This window comes from Colobus angolensis, unplaced genomic scaffold (genome assembly GCF_000951035.1).
Source record: "Colobus angolensis palliatus isolate OR3802 unplaced genomic scaffold, Cang.pa_1.0 Scaffold181, whole genome shotgun sequence".
In the NCBI taxonomy this organism is placed as follows: Eukaryota; Metazoa; Chordata; class Mammalia; order Primates; family Cercopithecidae; genus Colobus; species Colobus angolensis.
This window is the reverse complement of record NW_012114944.1, coordinates 1,717,945-1,736,021: the sequence shown is the minus strand read 5'-3', so window position 1 is coordinate 1,736,021 and position 18,077 is coordinate 1,717,945.

Here is an 18,077-nt window from a genome sequence, read left to right as displayed (position 1 = left end):
TCACAATGTTGCTCAGGCTGGTCTCGAACTCCTGAACTCAAGTGATCCTCTTGCCTCAGCCTTCCAAAGATTACAGGCATGAGCCACCACACCCAGCTAGACTGCATCCTTGTATATGTTGTGTATTTACTCAATATTGTATATGTTTTGTATAACCGTGCCATCTTTATTCATTCCTGTCAATAAGTATTTATTATATCTTTCTCTTTTATTTGTCCTTATAAAAAACGTTGCCATAAGCATTCCTGTAAATGTCTTTTTTTTTTTTTTTTTGAAGTCAGGGTCTTGTTCTGTCACCCAGGCTGGAATACAGTAGCACGATCATAGTTCACTGTAACCTCAAACTCTTGGGCTCAAGGGATCCTCCCACCTCAGCCTCCTGAGTGCCAAGACTACAGGTGCATGCCTCCATGCCTGGCTCATTTTTAAATTTTTTTTTTTTTTTTTTTTGAGACGGAATCTCGCTCTGTTGCCCAGGCTGGAGTGCAGTGGCGAGATCTGGCTCACTGCAAGCTCTGCCTCTGGGGTTCACACCATTCCCTTGCCTCAGCCTCCCAAATAGCTGGGACTACAGGCGCCTGCTATCATGCCCGGCTAATTTTTTGTATTTTTAGTAGAGACGGGGTTTCACCATGTTAGCCAGGATGGTCTCGATTTCCTGACCTCGTGATCCACCCGCCTCGGCCTCCCAAAGTGCTGGGATTACAGGCGTGAGCCACCGTGCCTGGCCCATTTTTAAACTTTTTGTAAAAACAGTGTCTTGTTATGTTGCCCAGGCTGGTCTCAAACTTCTTACCTCAAGTGATCTTTCTGCCTCAGCCTCCCAATACACTGGGATTATGGGCATCAATATCTTTTTGTGCACGCATGGGAGAGATATACTAGAGCATGTATCCTAATATAGAATTGTTGAGTCCAGAGTATCTTCAACCTAGCTTAGCTACATGGTACCAATGGCTTCTGCAAAAATAAATAAAATAAAATAAAATAATTAGCCAGGCATGGTGGCATACACCTGCTGGGTCAATAGGCATAAGTGTTTTCAAAAAAAAAAAAATTAAAAAAATTAGCCAGGACTAGTGGCACACACCTGTAGTCCTAGCTACCTGGGGGGCTGAGGTGGGAGAATCACTTGAGCCTAGGGGTTCAAGGCTGTAGTGAGCTAGGGTCACACCACTGCACTCTAGCCTGGGTGACGGAGTGAGACTCTGTCCTAAAAAAAATGAAAGAAGAAAGTAATTTTTAAGATATTTTGTTTTCAAAAACCTAGAATTAAAGAACACAAGTATCTGGCATGAAGAAAATATCCTATAAGTTTGCAGAGAAAAAGTGGATTTCATACAAAGGATCGTGGATCTGAACGACATTAGATTCTTTAACAGCATCAGTGGGAACCAGAACATGATGGAGCAATATGTTCAAAATTCTGAAAGAAAGAGTTTGTAGTTAAATTAGTGATGAAAATTAGTAAACCAAGCCAATGGTGAAAGCGAGACAACTGGGCCAGGCACAGTGGCTCACACCTGTAATTCCAGCACTCTGGGAGGCTGAGGTGGTGGATCACCTGACGTCAGGAGTTTGAGACCAGTGTGGCCAACATGGCGAAACCCCATCTCTACTAAAAGTATAAAAATCAGCTGGGCATGGTGGCATGTGCCTGTAGTCCCAGCTACTCAGGAGGCTGAGGTAGGAGAATCACTTGAACTCGGGAGGTGGAGACTTCAGTGAGCCAAGATTGTGCCATTAAACTCCTGCCTGGGGGACAGAGAGAGACTCTGTCTCAAAAAAAAAAAAAAAAAGCAGGACGATTATTAACTTTAAAAATGTTGAAAATAGATTTGTATTCAGAATAAAGCAAATAACAAATATTGATCTGATCAGAATGATAAAAAACTATATTGGGAGGCTGTGAGGGGTGGGAATACATGTATTAATATGTGTTTCGTTCCAGGGTGGGGGGTATTGTGAGTGAGTGGTTGATGAGAGCCAAAGTCTCCCCTTCCATAATGACAAATCACTATATAATGTATAAACCTGAAAAATCAAGAAGTAGCAATATAAGCATGGTATTTAGAGAAAATACAGTAAACACTTAAAGGATTGAATTAGTATCTCTGAGGCTGTGCACAGTGGCTCATGCCTGTAATCCCAACACTTTGGGAGGCCAAGGCAGGAGGACTGCTTGAGCTCCTAGGAGTTCGAGACCAGCTTGGGCAACACAGGGAGACCCGTCTACAATACACGATAAAAGTTAGCTGGGCATGGTGGCACATGCCTGTGGTTCCCGCTACTCAGGAGGCTGAGAAGGGAAAATCACTTGTACCCTGGAGGTCGAGGCTGCAGTGAGCTGAGATGGTGCCACTGCACTCCAGCCTGGGAGACAGAGTGAGACGCTGTCTCAAAAAAGAAAAAAAAAAAAAGTATCTCTGGGACTGAAAAAGCAGAGCAGGGCCATGACTGGGGGAGCGACTTCAGGGAATTGCTGATTTTTATAACAAATCTTGTAGAATTTTTTGACCTTTGAAATCATGTGCATGTATAACTTGATACAAATTAAAGTTAAATTTAAAAGGTCCCCTGAGATTAGCAGCCTTGTGCATATGTCTTTTAGATCTCTTCATTTGTTTCCTTAGGATAAATTCCAGAGGTGGGACTGCTGGGTCAATAGGCATAAGTGTTTTCAAGACCTTATCACCCACAGTGGTAAACAGGGCACCCATATTTCCCTTTCCAGAGGGCTAATTGCCTTTACTTGCCAGTCTTTGCAAACACCATTATCAATTTTCACATCTCTGCCAATCTGATGGTAAAACATGGTATTACATGGTAGTTTTAATTTGTGCTTCTTTGACTACTAGTTTTACATAGTTAACATATTTAACCATTTTTAGTTCTTCTTTTATTGATTTCCTGTTACTATTCTTTGTCCATTTTCTTCACCTTTTTCACTCTTGATTTGTAAGGGCTCTTTAAATAGCAACCCTGCTCATTCTCTGTCTGTCACACATCGCAAATATTTCCCCCACAGTGGGCCCTTCTCCTTTCAATGTTCTTTTCTGATATAAGGGATTTTTTTGTTTCTATATAGTTAAGTCTATCATTTATGTTTTTGGCCTTGTGGTTGTGCCCGGAAAGCCCTGGCTCATCTGTGGGCTTTTTACAAGCGCAGCATCTCCTACAACTTCATCTACTATTCCTATTGAGTATTTCATCAATTCCAAGTTTTTCACATTTTTAATCTCTGAAACTGGGATGGTGCTCAGGTAGTAGTCACTGCCTGCTGCAAATCAGGAGGTGCAGAAAACATCAGTGACTTGTCAACAAAAGTCCCAGAGACAACAGTGGGGTATTCTGCAAGGAAAGCTGCAACATCACCTGTTTCTTCTTCCTGCTGGGCATGGAAGGAGGGAACATTTCTCGGCCTCCCTTGCAGTTAGGACTGGCTGCGCAACCAGGTTCGAGCCACTGGACTGTGGGCAGAGGTGATATAGGTGTCTTCCCAGATGGTCCATAAAACCTCCCATAAGATCCTCTACTGTCTTTCTTCCTGTTTAATGTCAGAGGAGCTGGCAGTGGCTCTGGGGGATGGCAGAAGCAGCTGAGGTCCCTGAGTGGCCACATGGGAGGCAGCTGGTTAACCAGAGATTCTCACTGCTCTTTGTGTAAATAAGTAATGCACTTCCATTGTGTTCAGCCATTGAGGTTTAGAGTTATGTTCCTCACAGCAGCTAGCATTGCTGATACCTAACTGATGCCCTTGTCTTCATTCTGACTCTAATCCAAATTTCTCTAGACTAGATTTACTGTTTTATCACTAGTATGATGTTGATTCTTGATTTTAGATAGATATACTTTAACCTGTGCTCTTTTTAAAATCAAGTCTTAGTATTGGAGTTATGCAAAGTGTGTAAAATTAACTGGAAAATTTTTAACTTTTTTCTAAGCTCTGGGAAAGGTTGCATAGCATAGAAATTAATTGTTGGGTGAAACTGACAAAATTCATCCTAAGAACTGTCTGTGTCCTTTTGTAAAAGCACTGCTTTAACAAGTCTTCCTTCCTTCCTTCCTTCCTCCCTCCCTCCCTCCCTCCCTCCCTCTCTCTCTCTCTCTTTCTTTCTCTTTCTTTCTTCCCTCCCTTCCTTCCTTCCTTCCTTCCTTCAGACAGAGTCTTGATCTGTCACCCAAGCTGGAGTACAGTGGTACCATCTCAGCTCACAACAACCTCCATCCCCTGGGTTCAAGCAATTCTCCTGCCTCAGCCTCTTGAGTAGCTGGGACTACAGGTGCTCACCACCATGCCCGGTTAATTTTTTTTTTTTTTGCATTTTTAGTAGAGACGGGGTTTCACTATGTTGGCCAGGCTGGTCTTGAACTTCTGACCTCAAGTGATCACCCTGCCTTGGCCTCCCAAAGTCCTGGGATTACAGGCATGAACCACCATGCCCGGCCTACTTTCTTTTTCTTTTCAAACAAACTTATAGACTAAATTGTGTTTCCCCAAAATTCACAGGTTGAAGCCCTAAACCCCAATGTGACTGTATATGGGAACAGGGTCTTTAAGGAGGTAATTAAGGTAAAATGAGGTCACAAGGATGGGGCCCTCATGGAATATAGCTGGTGTCCTTAAAAGAAGAAAGACACCAGGGATGCATGTGCACAGGGCAAAGGCCTTGGGAAGACACAGCAAGAAGGCAGCTGTTGGCAAGCCAAGGAGAGAGGCCTCAGGAGAACCAAGCCTGCCAGCACCTTGAACTTGGATTTCCAGCCTCCAGAACTGTGAGAAAATAAACTTCTATTGTTTAAGCTACCCATTCCAGTCTGTGGTATTTTGTTATAGTAGCCCTAGCAGGACAACTTTTATTTTATTCATTTTTCATTAAAAAAAAAAGAAAATAGAAAAAGAAAGCCATCCGTAATTCTACTACTCAGGAAGAACCATTGGTCAAATTGTGGTAAATATCCTGGCAAATACGCACTGACGTTTACATATTTACTTATGTAAGTAGGGACCATTCTCTTTAGATACCAATTTACAACCTGCTTTTTACAAAATGTAATTAATTATTATTATTTTTTTTTTAGAAAGAAGGTCTTACTCTGTCACCTGGGCTGGAGTGCAGTAGTGCGATCACGGCTCACTGCAGCGTAGGACTTCTGGGCTCAAGTGATCCTCTTGCCTCAGTCTCCAGAGTAGCTGGGACTGTAGACATGTGCCATAATGCCTGGCTAATTTTTAAATTTTTTGTAGATACCAAGTCTTACTATGTTGCCCAGTTGTCCAGGCCGGTCTCGAACTCCTGGCCTCAAGTGATCGTCCCACCTTGGCCTCTCAAAGTGCTGGGATTACAGGTGTGTGCTACGGTACCTGGCTATGCAATCTGCTTTTTTTTTTTTTTTTTTTGAGACAGAGTCTCGCTCTGTCACCCAGGCTGGAGTGCAGTGGCGTGATCTCGGCTCACTGCAACTTCCGCCTCCTGGGTTCAAGTAATTCTCCTGCCTCAGCCTCCCAAATAGCTGGGATTACAGGCATGCGCCACGACACCCAGTTAATTTTTTTGTATCTTTGGTAGAGGCAGGGTTTCACCATGTTGGCCAGGCTGGTCTCGAACTCCTAACCTTGTGATTCACCCGCCATGGCCTCCCAAAGTGCTGGGATTACAGGTGTGAGCCACTGCGCCTGGCTGCAATCTGCTTTTTATACTTAATATCATAAATATTTCCCACGTGGCCAGGTGAGGTGGTTTACGCCTGTAATCCCAGCACTTTGGGAGGCCAAGGTGGGTGGATCACCTGAGGTCAGGAATTTGCGACCAGCCTGGCCAAGATGGTGAAACCCCATCTCTACTAAAAATACAAAAAATTAGCCAGGAGCGGTGGTGAGTGCCTGTAATCCCAGCTACTTGGGAGGCTGAGGCAGGAGAATCTCTTGAACCCGGGAGGTGGAGGTTGCAGTGAACCGAGATCGCACCATTGCACTCCAGCCTGGGCAACAAGAGAGAAATTTCGTCTCAAAAAAAAAAAAAAAAAAGTTAAGATGGTAGATTTTTTGTTATGTGTATTTTACCACAATTAGAAAAAATGCTCTGAGGTTTTGTAGTTACCAGGCTAGGGCACCACCTACAGAATGGTGCCCACTGGGCATGGAGGGCATACAGCCCTGAATCTAGAATTCCTGGTCTGCCCCAAGCTGCCCTGTGGTGTTCTGGCCCATGCCTTCTCTTTGGGCCTCACCTGTCCAAATGCTAAACAGATCCCTGGAATGGAAAATGTCCACGCTTCCTCCTGACCCTGATGAGCTAAGATGAGAATTAGAACAAAAGCGTGTGCTTTTAAAAGAGTAGATAGAGAATTAAAAATGCAATCGAAAATCACACTCACTATTCCAAGATTAAAAACATTCTTTAGAAACTGGGCTTATTAGACGACATACTTCCTGCATTGTATGGGAGAGGAGGGGGCCGGGTCACCAACGCTGTCCGTAGGGGGCAAGCAGGTGAAATGATTATGAAATATGTCAAGTAAATGGTCCTTTTTTTCTGGCCAGGAGATAAGGAAAGGTAATTTGGTCTGTCAGTCGCGCACACAGAAGACGTCATGGTCAACTGCATTAATACTGAATACTTTGTCCAGAGTCACAGAGCTCAAAGAAATTACAGAATCTTTCTCCTGTGAATTCTGGCACTACTCTCAGCAGGACTTTTCCCACCTGAATTCACAAGAAAGATTAACAATAAAAGGCAGGGCCGACGGTGGGACCAGAGCTGCTTTTCCCTCACACCTGGGACCCCCCTCCTCCTGCCCACCGGTTCAGCCTCATCTCTCGCCACACCCTTCCTGGTCCAGCTTCAGCCCAACTCAACCCCAGCTGTCCTGCTTTCTCCTCTTCCTATGGGCTCCCCTCCCGTAGGCACCAGTCAGAACCCACCTGCCCAAGCCACCTCCTCCAGGACATCTCTCTCCAGTCCCAATCACCTCCCCTGTGACTGAAGCTCCCTCTGCCCCACGTGCTCACGCTTCTTTTTGCAGTTGTTGTGAGGATTGTGTCCCTATCTCCCTTCTCCAAACACCCGAGACCTCCCTGGAAGACAGACTTGCCCGGCCAGCCTCTCCCACAGTGTCCAGCCCAGGCTCTGGCACTTAGCAGTGGAAGGGGTGAGTTCACGAGGCGTCTACAAGCTTTCTCTCTTATGATCTAATAAAAGGGTATCTGTGGTAGATTCTTTCTTTTCTGTACTTTTTGACCTGGCGGGGATGAAGATGTGTGGTTATGGTTGGGAGCAGACGCTGGGATGCTCTCTAAACCCGCTGTTAAGTTATTAAATTGCAAGAAACCATCTTCCTCTCCACCCTCCATTCCCACCCCATTCCCACAGCGTGAACAGGAAGCGCCCACCCAGAGCCCTTATTCCAAAGGTGGAGAAACCTCTTTCCTTTGCTGCTTGTGGGGACTTGTCAATCTCTGGAACAATTAAACCTCTTTCAATGCAGTTATATTCCCTCATGTAATAAGGACTGCATTATTTTTAGACTGTTTTACCCAATTAATTTTATTATCAGTTAATTATGTATTACCATCTTAAGAAAATGAATATTTGCCCAGTTGCTTAAGCTAAATCATTAAATATGTATGTATTCCTTTCTTTAAATGCACATCTGTTATCTTTTACAGATGCAGAAGACATGTTTGGAGCCATGTTTGGAGCCATCTGTGCCTCTGAAACAGACCCCCATACAAAAGTGCTCTCTTGGCCCTACGAGACGGCTCATGTGGGGCTGGGAGGCACCTGGGAAGTGAGGCCCACAAACATGTCAGAGATGTCAGCCTCAGGGTAAGTGGGAGGGCCACTGTCCTAAGGACCAGCTTGGCAGAATCTGGGGTAAGGGGAAGTGGGTACAGCCCAGAGCCAAATGCATGAAGGTGCATGAATGTGGAGCAGCCCCTGGAGGGTAATAGTTGAAGAAACAAACCTCGAGGCTGGGTGCAGTGGTTCACATCTGTAATCTACAGATTTGGGGGCCAAGGTGGGAGGATCACTTGAGGCCAGAAGTTTGAGATCAAGCTGGGCAACATAGTGAGACCCTGTCTCTGCAAAACAAAACAAAACAAAATAAAACAAACAAACAAAAATTAGCCAGGCCTGATGGTGCACACCTGTAGTCCAAGTTACACAGGAGGCTGAGGTGGGAGGATCCCTTGAGCCCAGGAGATAGAGGCTGCAGTGAGCCAAGATCGTGCCACTGTACACTGCACTTCAGCTTGGGCAACAGAGTGAGATCCTATCTCAATAAAAAAAAAGAAAAGAAACAAATCTCGATTGAGGTGGGCATGGTGGCTTACATGTGTAACCCCAGCACTTCGGGAGGCCAAAGTGGGAGGATCTCTTGAGCCCAGGAGTTCAAGACCAGCCTGGGCAATATAGTAAGACCCTATCTCTAATTAAAAAAAAACTAGCCAGGCATAGCGGTACACAACTGTAGTGCCAGCTACTTGGAAGGCTGAGGTGGGAGGATCTCTTGTGCCCAGGAGATTGAGGCTGCAGTGACCTACGATGGTGCCACTGCACTCTGGACTCAGCAACAGAGTGAGACCCTGTCTCAAACAAAATAAAACAAGAAAGAAACTCCTCCTGCTGCCTCTGGGTGATTGGGTGCAAAACTCCACAGAGGTCAGCACGTCTGGTCCCTGTGGGACCCAGACTCACTGTGTGTGATCTGGGCCAGTCCGTGGACTTCAGCAGCCTCAGTTCCCTGGCCTGCCAAAGTAGTGAGATTACAGGCATGAACCACAGTGGTCAGCTGAGAATTTTCTTTTCTTTCCTCTCTTTTTATTTTTGAGACAGGGTCTCAGTCTGTTGTCCAGGCTGGAGTGCAGTGATGTGATCATGGCTCACTGCAGCCTTGACCTCCTGGGCTCAAGCAATCTTCTCACCTCAGCCTCTAGAGTAGCTGGGGCCACAGGTGCGTGCCACCATGACCGGCTAATTATTTTATTTTATTATTTTTGGTAGAGACAGGGTCTCCCTGTGTTGCCAGTATGGTCTCAAATTCCTGAGCTCAAGTGATCCTCCCACATTGGCCTCCCAAAGTTTTGGGATTACAAGTGTGAGCCACCCACCCAGATGAGAATTTTCTTAGTAACAAATTAGATGAGACATCCCAATTGTTTGTTGTAGTGAGATTTAATTATAATTCACTCAACAAACACCTAAGCACTTCCTTGGTTGGGTGCTTCAATTTATATTCTTATATTCAATTTATATACTCATAAATACATAGAGGGACTTGGCCCACAGTGTATATTTTTACAAGATTCCTGGAAGCATAAAGTAGGGAGTGACTTGTTCTGCATAGGGAAATCAAGGAAGGCTTCTGAGAGGAGGTGATGACTGAGCAATTTACTTCATTCATCTGAAAAGACAGTGTACTGTGTAAGTGAAGGGGTGTCACTGTATATGGCAGCTCTGTTGAATGGGCCTTAAAGGATTCTTGGTTGCAAGTGAGAGATACCTAACTCATTGTAGTTTAGGCAACCAAGGAATTCATTGTCTCCCGAAGTGTGGAAGTCTGGGGGGAAGCAGGCATAGCTGGATGCAGGGGCGTGGGGGAGAGAGAGAGAGGATACAGGTTCTCTCTCTCTCTCTCCCCCACACCCCCGATCTCTTGCCTCTCTGCTTCGCTTTCTTCTATGAGTTAGTAAAGATGGTGGTGGGCAGCCAGATACAGAACCTCCCAGCAAGACAACTCTATCCAGGGGAATCCTCCTTTCACCCAGGGACTGAAGTAACAATCCCAGAAAAGAATTCTTGTTGGCTTCTTGAGTCACATGCCTGCCTCTGAACCAGTCACGTGCTGAGGGGTGGGGCAGAGTGATCCTCAGAGGGCCTGGGTTGGAGGGAGAAGCCACCAGGATTGACAGCCTCATGCTGTGGGAGGAGTGGTTCTTCTAAGGACACTTGCAAACAAAATCATACATCCACTACAAAGAGCGGGAAAGACCTCTCCAGGCGATTCGGAAGGAGGTCTGTAACCAAAACATTGCCAAAAATGCTACTCCCAGGGTCTCTGCCATGCAGGATGCCACTATGACCAGTGGCCCCTAAGCTACTGGGCAACCCTGCCCATGTCCAACTGTGAGGACTGTTGACCTCTGAACTCAGCTGGGGAAGAGAAAAGAGGCACCCCCTCCCCACCTCTTCTCTAGGCTGTTAGAGCTCAAAGGGTGCTTGGAGTCCACCCATTTATTCCATGGAGCTCTTTAAAAATAACAGCAAGAGCTCATGAACTGAAATGCACACAACTTTCTTTTGAAACCTCCTTTGTTCAGTCACAAACCATGGGAATTAAATTTGTGTAGTGCATTTAACAGACAATGAACATTGAGCAAGGTCACAAATACATGTTGGGATTACAAGACAAAACACTGAACAGAGACCAGCCATCATCCTTAGCCTTGTCATGTGCTGCCTGTGCCCGGATTCCCCAATCTGACATCACCCTCATAGGTGCCAGATGGGCAGCCTCTCGTGCTGCGCCCCCTGCTCCTAGCACGACACCATTTCTAAAAGGTGGATCACTGCTGAGCAGTTGGAATGACAGGGAACTGCTTTGTGTTTTTCTTATGCATTTAAAAATACTTTCAGGCCAGGCATGATAGCTCACACCTGTAATCTTAACACTTTGGGAGGCCAAGGCAGAAGGATTTCTTGAGCCAAGTAGTTCAAGACTGGGCAACATGGTGAAAACCCGTCTCCACAAATACAGAAAGAATAAAAAAAAATTAGCCAGGTATGGTAGTGCTTGTCTATAGCCCCAGCTATTTGAAAGGCTGAGGTGGAAGGATTGCTTGAGCCCCAGGAGGTCAAGACTACAGTAAACCCTGATTGCACCACTGCACTCCAGCCTGGGTGACAGAGTGAGACCCTGTCTCAAAATAAATAGGCCAGGTGGGAGGGCTTATACCTGTAATCCCAGCGCTTTGGGAGGCTGAGGTGGAGAATCACTTGAGGTCGGAAATTCAAGACCAGCCTGGCCAACACGGTGCAACCCCATCTCCACTAAAAATACAAAAAATTAGCCGGGTGTGGTGGCGCGTGCCTGTAATCCCAGTTACTTGGGAGGCTGAGGCACGAGGATCGCTTAAACCTGGGAGGCAGAGGTTGCGGTGAGCTGAGTTCTCACCACTGGACTCCAGCCTGGGCGACAGAGCAAGACTCTGTCTCAATCAATGAATCAAACAATCAATAAAAATACTTTCAAGAAGGCAGTCACTGGCATCTTTTTGGCTTTTAGACCAGAGTGACATCATTTGAGAAAGACTGTTCTAGTCCAACCCTGCAATTTTATAGTGGAGAAACTGAAGCTTAGAGAGGGAAAGTGACACTGAAAGTGATTTCAATAGCTAGACTCAAGTTGGTCTGAGACACCTTTGAATTTGGTCAGGTGAGGAACTTGGGAAGGTCTGCAGGTGGCGCTGCTTCTAAAGGGCCTTCAGGACACTTGGGCTCAATTTTCTCACTTAACCTTGGGTTTCTGATTTAGAGTGGGAAATGCTGCTTTTCCTGATCTCAAAGGTGAAGGCTCCACCAAAGTTGTTCACACAAGTGTTATAAGAGAAAACTTAAACAAATTAAAATGTGGTACATCCTATTTAATGGTAATCTATGAAATGCACATCTATGAAAAATTGTATTGCTACCAAAAATGGCAGCTATGAAAATTAGGGATTATGGTAGATTAAGAGCAGTGGTTGACACTAAGATTACTGGCTTCCATGTATGCATGCCCTTGACCCTGAAATTTGTAGTCCCTGCCACTGTGACTCTGGGCCAGTCTTGCGACTTACTTTGACCAGTAGAATGTGACGGAGGGTGAGACACTGTTTCACCCTAGTTGCCCAGGCCATGACCAGCCAGCCAAGACATGTGAACATCGCCCCCTTAGACCAGCCAGGGGACCCAGCAACTGATCACAGATGCATAAACAAGACTAGCTGAGCCAGGCTCAGACCAACAGAGCTGTTCCCCTGACCATAGACTCTTGGGCAATAATAAATCTTTTTTTAAAATTTTTAACTAATTAATTAATTTTTTGAGATAGAGACTGCTCTGTTGCCCAGGCTGGAGTGCAGTGGCTCAATCTCAGCTCACTGCAACGTCCGCCTCCCAGGTTCAAGCGATTCTCCTGCCTCAGCCTCCTGAGTATCTGGGATTACAGGTAACTGCCACCATGCCTGGCTAACTTTTTATATTTGTAGTAGAGGTGGGGTTTCACCATGTTGTCCAGGCTGGAGTCGAACTCCTGACCTCAAGTGATCCGCTTGCCTTGGCCTCCCAAAGTGTTGGGATTACAGGCGTGAGCCACTGCACCTGGCCAAATCTTGGTATTTTAACCTGCTGAATGTTGACTGTTGGACTGTTATGTAGCAATAGCTGATGGAGACGGAGGTACTATTGAGCCTAGAGAGGGAAGCATGTGGAGATAGCAGGGCAGACGTGTCCATGAACAGCATGACTTTCACCATGCACCACGGAGAGGAGATGCACAGCAGTAGCCCGTGCCCCTCACACCAGGGAAAATTCTGGAGGGAAACATACCAAATAGCTCAGGGATGGTATTAAGGGATGAATGGGGGTAATTATGTTTTTCATTTTTCTCTTTTCCATATTTCCTGTGATGTTCTTTTTTTGTCTGTTTTTTGGTTTGGGTTGTTTTTTTTTTTTTTTTTTTAGACAGGGTCTCACTCTGTCGCCCAGGTTGGAGTGCAGTGGTGTGATCATGGCTAATCACAGCTTCAACTTCTTGGGCTTAAGTCTCTAACCTCAGCCTCCCGAGTAGCTGGTACTACAGGTGCCTGCTACCATGTCTGGCTACTTTTTGTATTTTTAGTAGAGATGGGGTTTCACCATGTTGGCCACGCTGGTGTCAAACTCCTGATCTCAAGTGATCCACCTGCCTCAGCCTCCCAAAGTGCTGGGATTACAAGCGTGAGCCTCTGCACCCGGCCTTGGAAATAATCACTTCTAACCTGTGGGTTTCTAAATGGGGAGAGTGAGGATGAGAGTCCACATTTGGTGGCAAAGCCAGAACTAGAACTTACTTCTCTTGAGTTGGGTCTAATATTCCTCCTAGCAGATGCTAAACCTTTCCAGCAAGGTTGAGGCTCTGGGCTGGGGCTAGGGTGAGGCACGCTGCCATCAGGGTGAGAAGTTTCAGGAGGCACTTGCTCCCAGGGCCCAACCTGCACTCAGCCAGGAGAGCTGGTGCCTTGCAGCCTGCTGTGGGCAGAGCGTTTTGTGTGGTTGCCAGTGCTGCTAGAAGTGCACTGTCCCAGTGTGAGAAGCATGGGGTGAAAAATATGTGGACTCAGCACCTGGCACAGCTGCCTTGGGGGGCATTGAGGAGCTGAAGAGCTGTGCAGAGTGGCCACTTGTTTTCCACTAAAATGTGATTTTTGTCTTCTTTTCTTTTTTTTTTTGAGTCACAGTTTCGCTCCGTCCCCCAGGCTGGAGTGCAATGGCCTGATCTCGGCTCACTGCAACCTCTGCCTCTGGGGTTCAAGTGATTCTCCTGTCTCAGCCTCCTAAGCAGCTGGGACTATAGGCATGCGCCACCACGCCCGGCGAATTTTTGTATTTTTAGTAGAGATAGAGGTTCACCATGTTGGCCAGGCTGGTCTTGAACTCTTGACCTCATGATCCACCCACCTTGGCCTCCCAAAGTGCTGGGATTATAGGTGTAAGCCACCACACCTGGGCGTCTTATTTTCTTTGTTGTTAGTGGTGATGTCCCTCCTCCCACCACCACCATCCCATGGGGAGGATTTAATAAAGGTAGAAACGTCTCAGGACAGTAAAATCAGGAGCCTTCAGAAATGGTGAAGAGACACAGTCTTAATCCCTTTAAGAACTGAGTTTGGGCTGGGCATGGTGGCTCACACCTGTAATCCCAGCACTTTGGGAGGCTGAAGCAGGAGGATCATTGAGGTCAGGAGTTCGAGACTAGCCTGGCCAACACAGTGAAACCCTGTCTCTACTAAAAATACAAAAATTAGCTGGGTGTGGTGGTGTGCACCTGTAATCCCAGCTACTCTGGAGGCTGAGGCAGAAGAAAGGCAGAGGCTGCAGTGAGCTGAGATCCCACCACTGTACTCCTGGGCAGCAGAGTGAGACTCAAAAACAAAAACAAACAAAAACCAATAAAAAAAGAATTGAAGTTAGACACTTTTAAAGATTTTTGAATATCAAAGCAACTTTTGGTCTGATCTGGTAAACTGAGCAAAGTGACAACTTTAAATCTGTGTCACTTCTTCAAGCGTGTCAAGTGCCTTCAGAGTTTCTGAGGAGAGTACCCCTGGTCACAGATTACTTTCTCCTGTTGGTGGGGTGATGCCCTGAGGAGAGGAGAGGAGCAGGAAGGCTGGGGGAAGTGGGAAGAGGTGGCAGGGGAGGGCCCCGCTGGAGAGGAGTGTGGGCAGGGGGCCTGGGTTTCCTTCCAAGTGCCAGGTGAGCTTGTTCCTGACTCTGAGACCCCTTTACTGCTCCCCCTGGTGGGGTTCCTCAAGAGAAAACGCCACTGCACTTATGTGAAGTGGGCAGTGAGAGTGGCGCACAGGGCACTGGAGTGGGCGAACCTGCCCAGAGCAGAGGGCTCAGCGGGGCTCCTGTGTTGGCATCAAGACTCAACAGAGGCAGGGCATGGGGCTCACACCTGTAATCCCAGAATTTTGGGAGGCCAAAGTGTTCAGATTGCCTGAGTGCAGGAGTTCAAGACCAGCAGGAACAACATAGTGAGACCCCATCTCTACAAAAAAAACCATAGCTGGGTGTGGTGGCACTCAGCTGTGGTCTCAGCTACTCAGGAGGCTGAGGTGGGAGGACTGCTTGAGCCTAGGCGTTTGAGGCTGCTGTGAGCTGTGATCGCACCACTGCACTCCAGCCTGGGCAACAGAGTTAGACCTTGTCTCAAAAACAAAACAAAACAAAAAAAGACTCAGCAGGGCTGTCCCTGGGGCAAAGCCGAGGGCCAGTGAGGAAGTCATGGGAATGCAGCATGATGGAAGAGCACGTTTTCTCTCGGAGCTGCTCAACAAACATGGTGCAGCCAGTGTGGGAAACCAGATGGCAGTTCCTCAAAAAATTCAATGTATAACTACCATATGATCCAGTGGCTCCACTTCTGCATACCCAAAATTATTGAAAGCAGTGGCTGGCATGGCTCATTCCTGTAATCCCAACATTTTTGGGAGGCTGAGGTGGGAGAATCACTTAAAGCCAGGAGTTCGAGACAAGCCTGGGCAACATAGCTTGTCTCTACAAGAAATAAAAAGATTAGCTGGGTGTAGTGGTGCCCACCTGTAGTCCCAGCTAGTCAGGAAGCTGAGGTGGGAAGATCGCTTGAGCCCAGGAGATCGAGGCTGCAGTGAGCTATGATCGCACTTTCTCCAACCTGGGTGACAGCGTGAGACCTTATCAAAAAAAAGAAAAAATGAAAGCAGGGTTTATTTATTTATTTATTTATTTATTTATTTATTTATTTATTTATTTATATACAGAGTCTCACTCTGTCACCCAGGCTGGTATGCAGTGGCATGATGATCTTGGCTCCCTGCAGCCTACGTCTCCCAGGTTCGAGCGACTCTCCTGCCTTAGCCTCCCGCGTAGCTGGGATTACAGGAGCGCGCCACCACGCCCGGCTAATTTTTGTATTTTTAGTAGAGATAGGGTTTCACTATATTGGCCAGGCTGGTCTCAAAATCCTGACCTCTAGTGATCCGCCTACCTCAGCCTCCCAGAGTGCTGGGATTACAGGCATGAGCCACCGCGCCCTGCTGAAAGCAGGTTTTACATAGGCAATTGTACACCAGTGTTCACAGCAGCATCACTCACAATAGCCACAAGGTGGAAGCCACCCAAGTATCCATCCACGGCCAGATAAATGGATAAGCAAAATGTGGTGTATACAAGCAATGGAATATTATTCAGCCTTAAAGAAAGATGGGAATCCAGACATATGCTGTCACAGGGATGAAACTTGAGGACATCATGCTAAGTGAAATAAGCCAGACACAAGGAAAAAAAAAATACGATTCTACTCATATGAGATGCTGATAGCAGTCCAATTCATAGAGACAGAAATGGGAGTGGTGGTTGCCAGGGGTTCAGGGGAGAGGAGGAATGAGGGAATATTGTTTAATGGGTAAACAGTGTCAGTCTGGGAAAAAAGTTCTGGATATGGATGGTGCTGATAGTTGTACAACAATGTGAATGTGCTTAATGCCACTGAACTGTACACTTAAAAATGATTAAAGTGGTAAAATGTAGGTTATATACATTTTACCATAGTAGGAAAAAAAAAAAAAAGCTCTTCAACAGTGACTTGGGCTGCCTTGGGACGTAGTGGCCTGTCCATTAGTGGAGGAGTGCAAGTGAGGCTTGGACAGCTGCTGGACGCTAGGGAGGGGTGCAAGGATGAGGGAGAAGAGTGGAGAGGGTCATCCTGTGATTTGGGTCAGGATGGGGATAACAAGAGTGGTTGACATTTTTTGAGCTCTTATTTGTGTGCTGTGCCCTGAGCTAAACGATTCAAGTAGATGGTCTCTTTCTCCCCTGAAGCCACTGAGGCATGGTCTATGCTATCCCAAGGACTGACAAGGCCACAGCCCTGGTGGGCAAAAGTCATTGCCGCCTGCCCAGGTCCCCTTCCAAGAAGGACGTGCTGCCCAGCAGCTGGGCAGGCAGTCAGCATATGGCCTTAAGTGACTAGCCCTGCAGGACAGCCTCAGCTGCAGAGATTCACCCAGCCGGAGGTCATACCCTTCCCAGGGCAGCCCACATCCAGCCACTGATCTGCATGGGGGTACAAAGGCCTGGCCATCTCTGCATGAAACTCCACGTTCAGAACTTTCTTTTTGTTTTTGTTTTTTTTTTGAGACAAGGCCTTGCCCTGTCACCCAGGCTGGAGTGTAGTGGTGCAATCTTGGCTCACTACAACCTCTGCCTCCCGGTTCAAGTGATTCTCCCACCTCAGCCTCCCGAGTAGCTGGGATTACAGGTGCATGCCACCATGCCCGGCTAATTTTCGTATTTTTTGGTAGAGGCGGGATTTCACCATGTTGGCCAGGCTGGTCTCGAACTCTTGACCTCAAGTGGTTCCACCTGCCTTGGCCTCCCAAAGTATTGGGATTATTACAGGCATCAGCCACCACACCCAGCCCACATTCAAAACTTTTGAAAGGACATTCTGGCTTCCAGGGGTCCCCCTGAGGTTGGCCCCGTTGTTGTTCAGCCCGCATGGCAGCTAGCCTTTCCCATTTGTCTGCTCCTGCCTCTACCCACCTTGCCCAGGTGCTGATCCCAATCCTCTTCCATAAACATCCCTGTCAGGGGCTCAGGAGCCTCACCTGCAGCTTAGGTCACTCCTCTGAGTGGAGGTGGAGCTGGGACCAGGGAAGAGGGCCTGACCTGTCTTGGACAGAGAGAAGCTCTGCTAACCCTCAAGAGGGCCAGTCAGGGCTTCTTGGGTGACCCTGGTCCCCAGCACTCAGCCAGTCTGAGGACCCAGAGCCTTGGAGACCAGGGGCGAGTGTGCCTCGTGCTTCTATTATCCCCATTGTGCCCGCCTAATAGCAGAACCACACCACAATGACACTGGAGCTAAATTCTAATAGCTAGCCCTGCCCGTTAATGGCCTCTTATACATTTAAATTGGGTGTGATCCTTTGGGAACTGTAATGTTATTCATGGAGATTGTGTCGCCTAATTTGAATACAGAAAACTGTACTTAAGAGATATGGCAGCTCAGATGGTTTCTTCTTTCCCTCCTCCTGTCCAGCTTCTCAGTTCGGCTTGGCTGAGGGTACAGTGTGTGCCAGAGAAGTATAAGGGCCGCTGCCATCATTGAGTAGAGAAAAGAATGCAGAACAACAGGGCATGGTGGCTTACACCTGTTATCCCAGCACTGTGGGAGGCCCAGGTGAGGATCGCTTGAGGCCAGGAGGTCAAGACCAAAAAAAATGGAAAGAAGTAAACAAGGGAGGGAGGGAAGGAGGGAGGGAGGGGGGAGGGAAGGAAGGAAGGAAG